We start from the raw sequence: 10,396 nt of genomic DNA, 5'->3' as shown, positions 1-10,396 counted from the left end.
ACTTTTTAAAAAACCTAAATAAGGGTTGTTCCCTCTTGTTTTCTCTTTGTTAGGATAATACTACAGAAAATGGGCTCCGCGGAAGGTGACACCCTTGCAAACCAAAAAGAGAAATACAAGTATTTGTATTCCCCCCGGTCTGCACGTTTTACGTTGCTTAAGGTAAGTGAACATGAAACTATTCAGCATAACTTTCAATAATAATCTACGGTATTTATTGAGTTTTGGGATATTACTTGCATACAAATCTATAAATGCCTTAAGGTTTCTAAAACATACAATATGTGTTAAATTCAACAGTGGACCCAGCAAAGATTCACATTTTTGCATGATTTGTTATTGATTTGTTTCTGTTACTTAATTATACTTTTAATAAATTCAAGTCAAGCTTAGTTACATGTCATGGTAGCTATATGCTCTTACCTGTGTGCCTCCTCCGCAACCAAACTGTATTCAAACTCTTAAGTACCAGTTCTATCTACTTTAAACAATTAAAAAGACACAATCAACTACATTTATTGATATACCAATCTTTATTTTTGGGGCCTCTTCTTCTTTTAAATTAAACTTTCAGACATGAGATATTGAAATACAGTAATAGTTTTGTCTATTTAAAAAAGAATGAGCCATTCCTTACAGTTAACTTCATATTTCTTATTGTCTAAAGCATTTATGACACACATTTCCCCTCATATTCACAGTGTGGATCAATTGAGACAGCGTGCAGAGACTTTGGGAGAAACCTCAGCGTGACGGATGTCCTGTCTGTGGGTTTGGCTGGAGAAGGTGGAGAGGTCTTTCTCTGGGAGGAGGACGTGGCCTGATGGAGGAGGACCAGACCTGATGGAGGAGGACGTGGCCTGATGGAGGAGGACCAGGTCTGATGAAGAAACCACCTAACTGCATCTGTGAGCCCATACTGGGCTCAGCTGCCACAAACAAATGATGGTCCTGTTTGACTTTGTGTTCACAATAAAAGTGTAGTTTCTTAGTCAATGTCCTGTATTGGTCTTTAATCTGAAATCAGCTTTTCATTTTCTTCTTGTCCCTCTGAGAAAACGGTGAGGCAGTTGTGTCCTTCAGGTATGTCCTTTCCTAACAGAAATGACAAGAAACATATGACATTATTGCAGAGCAAGTGTGTTATTTATGAAACGTTTGTTTATTTAGCGGCTGTAGAAATAATGTATTTTTTAAATGTTAATGTGTTTTTTTAATTCATCACTTTGTACTACAAAGATAATCAGATTATGAAGGAACAGTCTGCAGTTAATCAACATTAAAATATCTTATTAAATAATATTCAACTGCTTGGTTGTCTCACTGCAAGAACCACTTTTACCACATCTTTTACAGACAATATGTAGAGACAAATGGTAGCAATTCTCACAATGTAAAATAATAATTGCCTTAAATACATTGAAATGTGAAAGCTGATTATAGTTGTTACTTTATATCTATTTAAACCAGAACGTTTCTCGATTCCTTGTACCTTTGAGTCCATGCTGAAGTTCACTGATGTTAGGAATAGGTCTGTCTCTCGTGGTCAGCATCCTCTGGTCTGTCTGCTGGATCACCTGGAAACTTTAAACAAACAGATATATATGTAACAATGTGTTGGTCACAGACTTTTTTACATGCAAATGTCATGTGATAATCTTTTGTTATCCTTAAAGAAAGTGCTGGATATCAAAGCCCTTACTGTATCTTATCAGTTGGATTGTGTATTATTGTATAGTTGTGGTCCTTTTTATTTTAGAATCGTTTTTCATGAGACAGTCAATTTAAATATTTGTCCTATGCCATATTCACATTCATTTGTAGGGTAAAAGACAAACATCTTCAACAAATGTAATGCAATGAATAAGCTTCATTGTCACAGAAGCACACATAACGTCATATCTAATATTTAAACAAATCATTTCCTTGTCCCTAAAGCATTGACTGAGCTATTTTTCGTCCTCAAATGCAGGCATTAAGTTACATGTTCATGTTCTGCTGCCACAATAAGTCGGTTTCTCCAGTGTAATGATAATAAAATGCTAAGTAAGTATTGGTAATAATATTAATAAAAACAACAACGTTTGGGTTCGTTCGTTTAATATGATGAACGTTAACCAGTAAGCTTCAATAATCAACTCCAGCTCAATCAATCAATGTTTATTTTCAATGTTTATTTATATAGCCCAATATCACAAATGTTACATTTGTCTCAGTGGTCTTCACAGTGTGTACAGAATATCAGTATGACAATACGACACCCTCTGTCCTTAGACCCTCACATCGTACAAGGAAAAACTTCCAAAGAAAACCCAGTTTAAAGGGAAAAATGGGAGAAACCTCAGGGAGAGCAACAGAGGAGGGATCCCTCTCCCAGGACGGACAGACGTGCAATAGATGCCGTGTGTAAATTGAAAAGATAATACATTTGCAACATAGGTAGTCCAAATGTTTGGGAATGCATGTGTGTATAATAGGAAGATGAATCCACGAGGATATCCATCCAGGACCTATGATCCAGGACCACAGCCACGACTCAAGATCCAGCGCTCGCGATCCAGGACACAGGACCGCAGGATCATCCATGACTCCGGATCCCAGCGTATATAGACACCAAAAAGAAAGACATTTGGGGAAGCTGGGTTAATCGGAACATGAGAGTACACAGGTATAGACAGAGAGAAGGAAGAAGTAAGATGTCCCCCGACAAACTAAGCCTATATCAGCAAAACTAGGGGCTGAATCTAATCAGCCCTAACTATAAGCTTTATCAAAAAGGAAGGTCTTAAGCGCACTCTTAAAAACGGATAGGGTGTCTGCCGCCCGAACACAAACTGGAAGCTGATTCCACAAATGTGGAGCTTGATAAGAAAAGGCTCTGGCTCCCATTGTACTTTTAAAGATTCTAGGAACAACCAACAACCCTGCATTCTTGGAACGCAATGCCCTAGTAGGACAGTAGGGTATAATTAGTTCTTTAAGGTAAGATGGCGCCTGCCCATTAAGGGCTTTGTAGGCGAGAAGAAGAATTTTAAATTCTATCCTGTGTTCTATAGGGAGCCAGTGTAAGGCAGCCAGAACAGGAGTAATGTGGTTAGTACACGAGCCGCAGCATTTTGAATCAGCTGAAGCGACTTGATTGACTTCTTAGTACTCCCTGATAATAAAGAGTTACAATAATCCAGCCTAGAAGTAACAAATGCATGGACTAGTTTCTCTGCATCGTTTTGAGGCAAGATATGCCTGATTTTTGCAATGTTACGTAGATGGAAGTAGGCGGTCCTTGAAATTGATTTTATGTGGGCGTTAAAGGATAAATCCTGATCAAATATAACACCAAGATTCCTTACAGTCTCACTGGAGGCCAAATTAATGCCATCCATAGTTAGTATGTCTTTAGATAATTTGTTTCGTAGATTCTTCGGGCCAAGTACAATAACTTCAGTTTTGGTCGTGTTTAACATCAAAAAGTTTAAGGTCATCCACGTTTTTAAGTCCTTAAGGCAGTCTTGAATTTTATTTAGATGATTAATTTCATCAGGCTTGATTGATAAATATAGTTGAGTATCATCCGCATAACAATGAAAGTTTACAGAATGATTCCTTCTAATATTGCCTAACGGAAGCATATATAATGTGAACAAAATAGGTCCGAGCACTGAGCCCTGTGGCACTCCATGGCTAACTTTGGTTTGCGTGGAAGATTCATCGTTAACACGTACAAACTGAGAGCGTTCAGATAGATAGGACCTAAACCAGCCTAAAGCAGTTCCCTGTATGCCAACTAAGTGCTCTAGTCTTTGCAATAGGATATCATGGTCGATAGTGTCAAATGCAGCACTAAGATCGAGCAAAACAAGAATAGAGACAAGTCCCTTGTCTGAGGCTATTAGAATATAATTTGTGACTTTAACCAGAGCTGCCTCTGTGCTATGATGTGTTCTAAAGCCAGACTGAAAATCTTCAAATAAATCATTGTTTTTTAAGTAATCACACAACTGTTTTGCGACCGCTTTCTCAAGAATTTTTGAGAGGAACGGAAGATTAGAAATAGGTCTATAGTTGGCTAAAACCTCTGGATCGAGGTTGTGCTTTTTAAGAAGCGGTTTTATCACTGCTACTTTGAATGATTGTGGAACATAGCCTGATAATAAAGACATATTCATAATATTTAATAAAGAAGTGCTAATTAATGGAAAAACTTCCTTCAACAGCTTAGTTGGAATTGGGTCTAACATGCACGTTGATGGTTTAGAAGAGAGAATCATTGAATGTAATTGTTCAAGGTTTATGGCTGAAAAGCATTCTAGTTTATTATCTAGTGTAATATTAGAACTTACGATTCCGGGAGCTGTTGATAACACTATACTGGTCGAAGGCAAGAGGTCATTAATTTTGTTTCTAAGAGTAACAATTTTATCGTTAAAAAAGCACATAAAATCATTACTACTGAGTGCTATGGGAATAGAAGGCTCAATGGAGCTGTGGCTCTCTGTCAGCCTGGCTACAGTGCTGAAAAGAAATGTTGCATTATTCTTATTCTCATCTATTAATGAAGAGTAGTAGGCTGCTCTCGCTTTACGCAGTGCTTTCTTATATTCATTGAGAGTAATATGCCAAATGAAACGAGATTCTTCAAGTTTAGTGGACAACAAACCATATTGCACTATCTACGTTAACGTTATTTCTGGAACCAACTGGAAATGTGAGATTCATATTTTTCAGATACACAGATCTTATAGTGAGGTTAATCTCACACAGTACTCTGCTCTTCAACACTAATGTGACGCTAGCTATCTGCATCGTCGAGCATAGCTATTTTAAATTAACAATAACAATGCATACAGTTACCTAACTAGCAAACTAACTAATGTACAAGCATGACCTTATTTTACCAACCTCACCGAGAAGCCTTATGTTTTACAGTATAATCCTTCTCAATGTGTTACACTTCTCCATTGTGTTTTAACTTGTATGCTACGGATAGCATCGTTAGCACAGATGTAGCTTCGTCTCTTTTTGTTAGCTGAATAAAAAGACAAGTAAGAAATAAAGTGCTTGAAGTATACTTACCGAATAAACTGCATTCATGGACGGTCTGTTTGAACCGCAGAGCCATACGATAAGTGCGATATTTCAATGAAGAATACTCCACCAGGCATCAACACAACAACCACTTCGGAGTAGCAGCCTGGAGCTAATGAAGCTAACGGGGCTAGCAAAGAGACCACTAACTTCCGTTACATTAGAATGACTTCCGTTACAGCAAGAATCCCCTCACACACACATAGGTGAAGCACATGCACATTCCCTACTGAGAACCTTTCAGTAAAATGTTTTTCAGGAGTGTGTGTGTGAGGTTAATTTTCAGTATTGTGTGTGTGAGGTGTTCAGTAGTGAACGTGAGATGATTTCAGTAGTGTGTGTGAGGCTTAATTTTCAGTAGTGTGTGTGTGAGGTGTTCAGTAGTGAATGTGAGATGATTTCAGTAGTGTGTGTGCAAGGCCAGATGTGTTCAGTAGTGTGTGTGTGTGTGTGAGGTGTTCAGTAGTGAATGTGAGAGGATTTCAGTAGTGTGTGTGCAAGGCCAGATGTTTTCAGTAGTGTGTGTGTGAGGTGTTCAGTAGTGAATGTGAGAGGATTTCAGTAGTGTGTGTGCAAGGCCAGATGTTTTCAGTAGTGTGTGTGTGAGGTGTTCAGTAGTGAATGTGAGAGGATTTCAGTAGTGTGTGTGCAAGGCCAGATGTTTTCAGTAGTGTGTGTGAGGCTTAATTTTCAGGAGTGTGTGTGTGAGGTGTTCAGTAGTGAATGTGAGAGTATTTCAGTAGTGTGTGTGGAAGGCCAGATGTGTTCAGTAGTGTGTGTGTGAGGTGTTCAGTAGTGAATGTGAGAGGATTTCAGTAGTGTGTGTGCAAGGCCAGATGTTTTCAGTAGTGTGTGTGTGAGGTGTTCAGTAGTGAATGTGAGAGGATGTCAGTAGTGTGTGTGCAAGGCCAGATGTTTTCAGTAGTGTGTGTGTGAGGTGTTCAGTAGTGAATGTGAGAGGATTTCAGTAGTGTGTGTGTAGGCTTAATTGTCAGTAGTGTATGTGTGAGGTGTTCAGTAGTGAATGTGAGAGGATTTCAGTAGTGTGTGTGCAAGGCCAGATGTTTTCAGTAGTGTGTGTGTGTGAGGCTTAATTTTCAGTAGTGTGTGTGTGAGGTGTTCAGTAGTGAATGTGAGAGTATTTCAGTAGTGTGTGTGGAAGGCCAGATGTGTTCAGTAGTGTGTGTGTGTGAGGTGTTCAGTAGTGAATGTGAGAGGATTTCAGTAGTGTGTGTGCAAGGCCAGATGTTTTCAGTAGTGTGTGTGTGAGGTGTTCAGTAGTGAATGTGAGAGGATTTCAGTAGTGTGTGTGGAAGGCCAGATGTGTTCAGTAGTGTGTGTGTGAGGTGTTCAGTAGTGAATGTGAGAGGATTTCAGTAGTGTGTGTGCAAGGCCAGATGTTTTCAGTAGTGTGTGTGTGAGGTGTTCAGTAGTGAATGTGAGAGGATTTCAGTAGTGTGTGTGTGAGGCTTAATTTTCAGTAGTGTGTGTGTGAGGTGTTCAGTAGTGAATGTGAGAGGATTTCAGTAGTGTGTGTGGAAGGCCAGATGTGTTCAGTAGTGTGTGTGAGGTGTTCAGTAGTGAATGTGAGAGGATTTCAGTAGTGTGTGTGCAAGGCCAGATGTTTTCAGTAGTGTGTGTGTGTGTGAGGTGTTCAGTAGTGAATGTGAGAGGATTTCAGTAGTGTGTGTGTGAGGCTTAATTTTCAGTAGTGTGTGTGTGAGGTGTTCAGTAGTGAATGTGAGAGGATTTCAGTAGTGTGTGTGGAAGGCCAGATGTGTTCAGTAGTGTGTGTGAGGTGTTCAGTAGTGAATGTGAGAGGATTTCAGTAGTGTGTGTGCAAGGCCAGATGTTTTCAGTAGTGTGTGTGTGTGTGAGGTGTTCAGTAGTGAATGTGAGAGGATTTCAGTAGTGTGTGTGGAAGGCCAGATGTGTTCAGTAGTGTGTGTGAGGTGTTCAGTAGTGAATGTGAGAGGATTTCAGTAGTGTGTGTGCAAGGCCAGATGTTTTCAGTAGTGTGTGTGTGTGTGAGGTGTTCAGTAGTGAATGTGAGAGGATTTCAGTAGTGTGTGTGTGAGGCTTAATTTTCAGTAGTGTGTGTGTGTGTGTGTGTGTGTGTGTGTGTGTGTGTGTGTGTGTGTGTGTGTGTGTGTGTGTGTGTGTGTGTGTGTGTGTGTGTGTGTGTGTGTGTGTGTGTGTGTGTGTGTGTGTGTGTGTGTGTGTGTGTGTGTGTGTGAGGTGTTCAGTAGTGAATGTGAGAGTATTTCAGTAGTGTGTGTGCAAGGCCAGATGTTTTCAGTAGTGTGTGTGCGAGGTGAGTTTGAATTTTGGCCTACACGGCCCCTCATATGTTGCTGTGGGTGATCCACGTGTGTGTAGCGACGCGTCGACGCGGAAATATGTCGTCGACGATATTTTGAAGTCGCTACAGCACTAGTCCCTGGGCAAGACACTTTACCCCAAATTGCTCCTGTGGGGATTGCCTACAGTATTGGATATGTAAATCGCTTTGGATAAAAGCGTCTAACAAGTAACATGTAATGTAATGTTGTAATCTGCCCAATATTATGATTTCATATGAATACATGCTTTGGCCTGACAGTGATACTCAATCATTATAAACATTACAAATAATCCCCTCTGGATAATTTGCATCCGCAGCACCTTTCATGCGAATCAGGACAAAAGACTGACTGATATGACCATCCTCACCACCGTTAATCTGACTCAACAGGCTAGAAATGAATCAACCAATGATACAAATAATCCATAAATCCATGTCTTCAGCAGAGCTTGGGAAACACTTGATTCATGTTTTTGTAGTTAATTTTAGCAGAGAACATGTTGATAAGGAACGTTTTTTTCTCCTTTGAACAACTTGAAGTTGCGCCTCAGATAGTCCATGTTGAAAGCATAGAGCAGCGTTTGAAGTTCAGATTAGAATCAGCTAATATCGTCACCTCCCGTTCACCCCTTAGACGCTGTTCCTGAATAAATTACAATCATATTTGGTAAAGTACATCAGACGATAATATCATAACAGATTCTAATTAGATAATTTTTTTCTGAAGATGTCTGTTTCCTTCTCACACTCACACTCTCTCTCTCTCTCTCTCTCTCTCTCTCACACACACACACACACACACACACACACACACACACACACACACACACACACACACACACACACACACCCACACACACACACACACACACACACACACACACACACACACACACACACACACACACACACACACACACACACACACACTAGTGAGAAAGGGAAGTGTCAGATGTTGTATAACCATGTCACTTTGAAGTGGCTGCTGGTGCTGAGTGGGGCCCTGTGTTGCATCACAGGCTGGCATGGGGGTTCAACCTTCTGCTGCCCTGTCAGCGCGGATTATCCCACTGTCACTCTGACCTGTTGAATATGGTTACAAGCCAACACACAGCACAAATATCTGAATTTGAAAATGTGACCATGTCCAGCAAGTCTATGCATGCACATATTTGTTAATCTGTCTCTATTTCAATGTCAAAGAGCTCTTTGAGCAAAAGGAAATGGAAACAATGGTAGCGACTTAAGCAATAGATAGTGATTGTTTTCCATTATTACATACGTATATGTGTTTAGCAAAGTCACATTTTACTTCCCTTATACCCGCTGCTATAATAAGAAATCTTTGACATTGGCTGTTGTAAGCACCTGTAAGAGTCTGATGAGTCATTGCTGCTCTTTCCTCAAACCTCCCTACACAACATGGTGCTCTGCAGCAGAGTGCTAGTAAAGGTTAGCTCTAAAAGCCTGACAGACATTAAGTATTCAGGTACCGCAGGAAACCAGGGACCGGAGTGGCTTAGAGTACAGCCTGACCCCAAGTCAGAACTGGACATAATTAATGTACAAGGGATGGGGTTTTGAGAGAGTTCAGCAGAGAATAGAGTAACCGTGTGTCAGAGTAAAAATATCTGGGTTCTGTGGCAAAAGTCCAGGGTTGCAGTCAAACAATTATCTTCTCAGTTGGCTATGGCGGCAGCAGCTTGGCGTGGGGGTGCCAGCTTGTCCGGTCGTACTAAATCAGAAGTTTACCGAACAACTGATAATAAGGTGATTGTGGAAGATGAACTTTTGAACTTCCTTGTCATCAAAATGAAAACTCTGAATCATGATGACATTGTTTTATTGGCCTCAAACAATTTCAACTCTGAGTGGATCGAAGCCTCGGAGAAGATACTGTTTGAGCTGTGTCCTCAAACGACGCTGCGCTGTGTTACACACAAAGGAGCACAGAAAGACACTAACAATATAAAAGCGTGCTTGAAGGTGCTAAATGAATGTGGGGAGAACATACCAAGATTCGTCTCCCACTATCTGGATGACCTCCCTCCAGTTTCTTATGACCACATTGATGTCTCAGCATTGCTGGGGCGGTTGGAACAGCTGAATAAGGACATGTGCTGTGTGAAAAAAACACTCGAAGCTCAAACTGATGCCTGCGAGGGTCTGCGGGTGACGACCATGGCCATCGATGACCAGGTGTCCGCAATTGAGAAGCCCTGTGGATCTACCGGCGTGGTCCCAGGGGCGGGGTATGTGAGGCCATGCAATCAAGCACGGCCAGCAGCTGTGTGTGCTGACCAGGAGGTAACAGTGGCTGGTGGAGGCTCCAGCAGCTCTGTGGGATCCGTGTCTACACCACAGCCACCAAAGTCTCCTTTGTGGTCCCGTGTTGTGAAAGAAGGACACAGAAGCAAGGTGACACCTGCGCATAAGCCAGCAGCAAGACAACGGGGAATGCAAGCGCCACTGAAACGGGAGAGGAATAAAACGGGTATAGTTGGAACTGGCCCAGTGAGTTCTAACGTACAAGTTGTGATCACAAAGATGGTGAGTGTGTTTGCCACTAAGTGTGCCCCTCAACTGGAAGCTAACATGCTAACTGAGTATCTGAGTGAGAAACTTGGCCGAGCAGTTACTTGTCGGAAGATCGAGTCGGCACAGAGTAGGTTCAGCTCATTTCACGTCACTGCCGAATGCAAGGAAGTGGCAGAAATGTATGACCCAGAGCTGTGGCCAGCTGGCACCTATGTCCGACGCTATTATGAGCCAAGACGGCCTGCTAGTGGGGTGCTTGTGGGGGATAGCACTACTACAAACAATGTGGTCGCTACTGTACACCACGAGAATCATGCATCTGCTGATGTAAATGACTATAGTACATAAACAATAGGATGCGGGTGGTGTCATATAACACACGCGGCCTACGTGTGGGGCACAGTGCTGGTGATAAAGCGAGGCGGCTGG

The 10,396-nt window shown here is 41.4% G+C and overlaps 1 long non-coding RNA gene across 1 annotated transcript; it reads right to left on the bottom strand.

Moving 5' to 3' along the window:
* Positions 1 to 514: 514 nt before the first annotated feature.
* Positions 515 to 1,569, bottom strand: LOC117461072 (uncharacterized). The gene is made up of 2 exons (XR_004553669.2): positions 1,493 to 1,569; positions 515 to 1,095 (listed from the first exon to the last, which is right to left on the bottom strand). It is a non-coding gene; the product is annotated as an uncharacterized lncRNA (long non-coding RNA).
* Between the last annotated feature and the right edge of the window lie 8,827 nt (positions 1,570 to 10,396).

The sequence above is a fragment of the Pseudochaenichthys georgianus genome, chromosome 3 (genome assembly GCF_902827115.2).
Source record: "Pseudochaenichthys georgianus chromosome 3, fPseGeo1.2, whole genome shotgun sequence".
In the NCBI taxonomy this organism is placed as follows: domain Eukaryota; kingdom Metazoa; phylum Chordata; class Actinopteri; order Perciformes; family Channichthyidae; genus Pseudochaenichthys; species Pseudochaenichthys georgianus.
The sequence above is the reverse complement of the archived record's forward strand: the minus strand, read 5'-3'. Positions and strand labels throughout refer to the sequence as shown.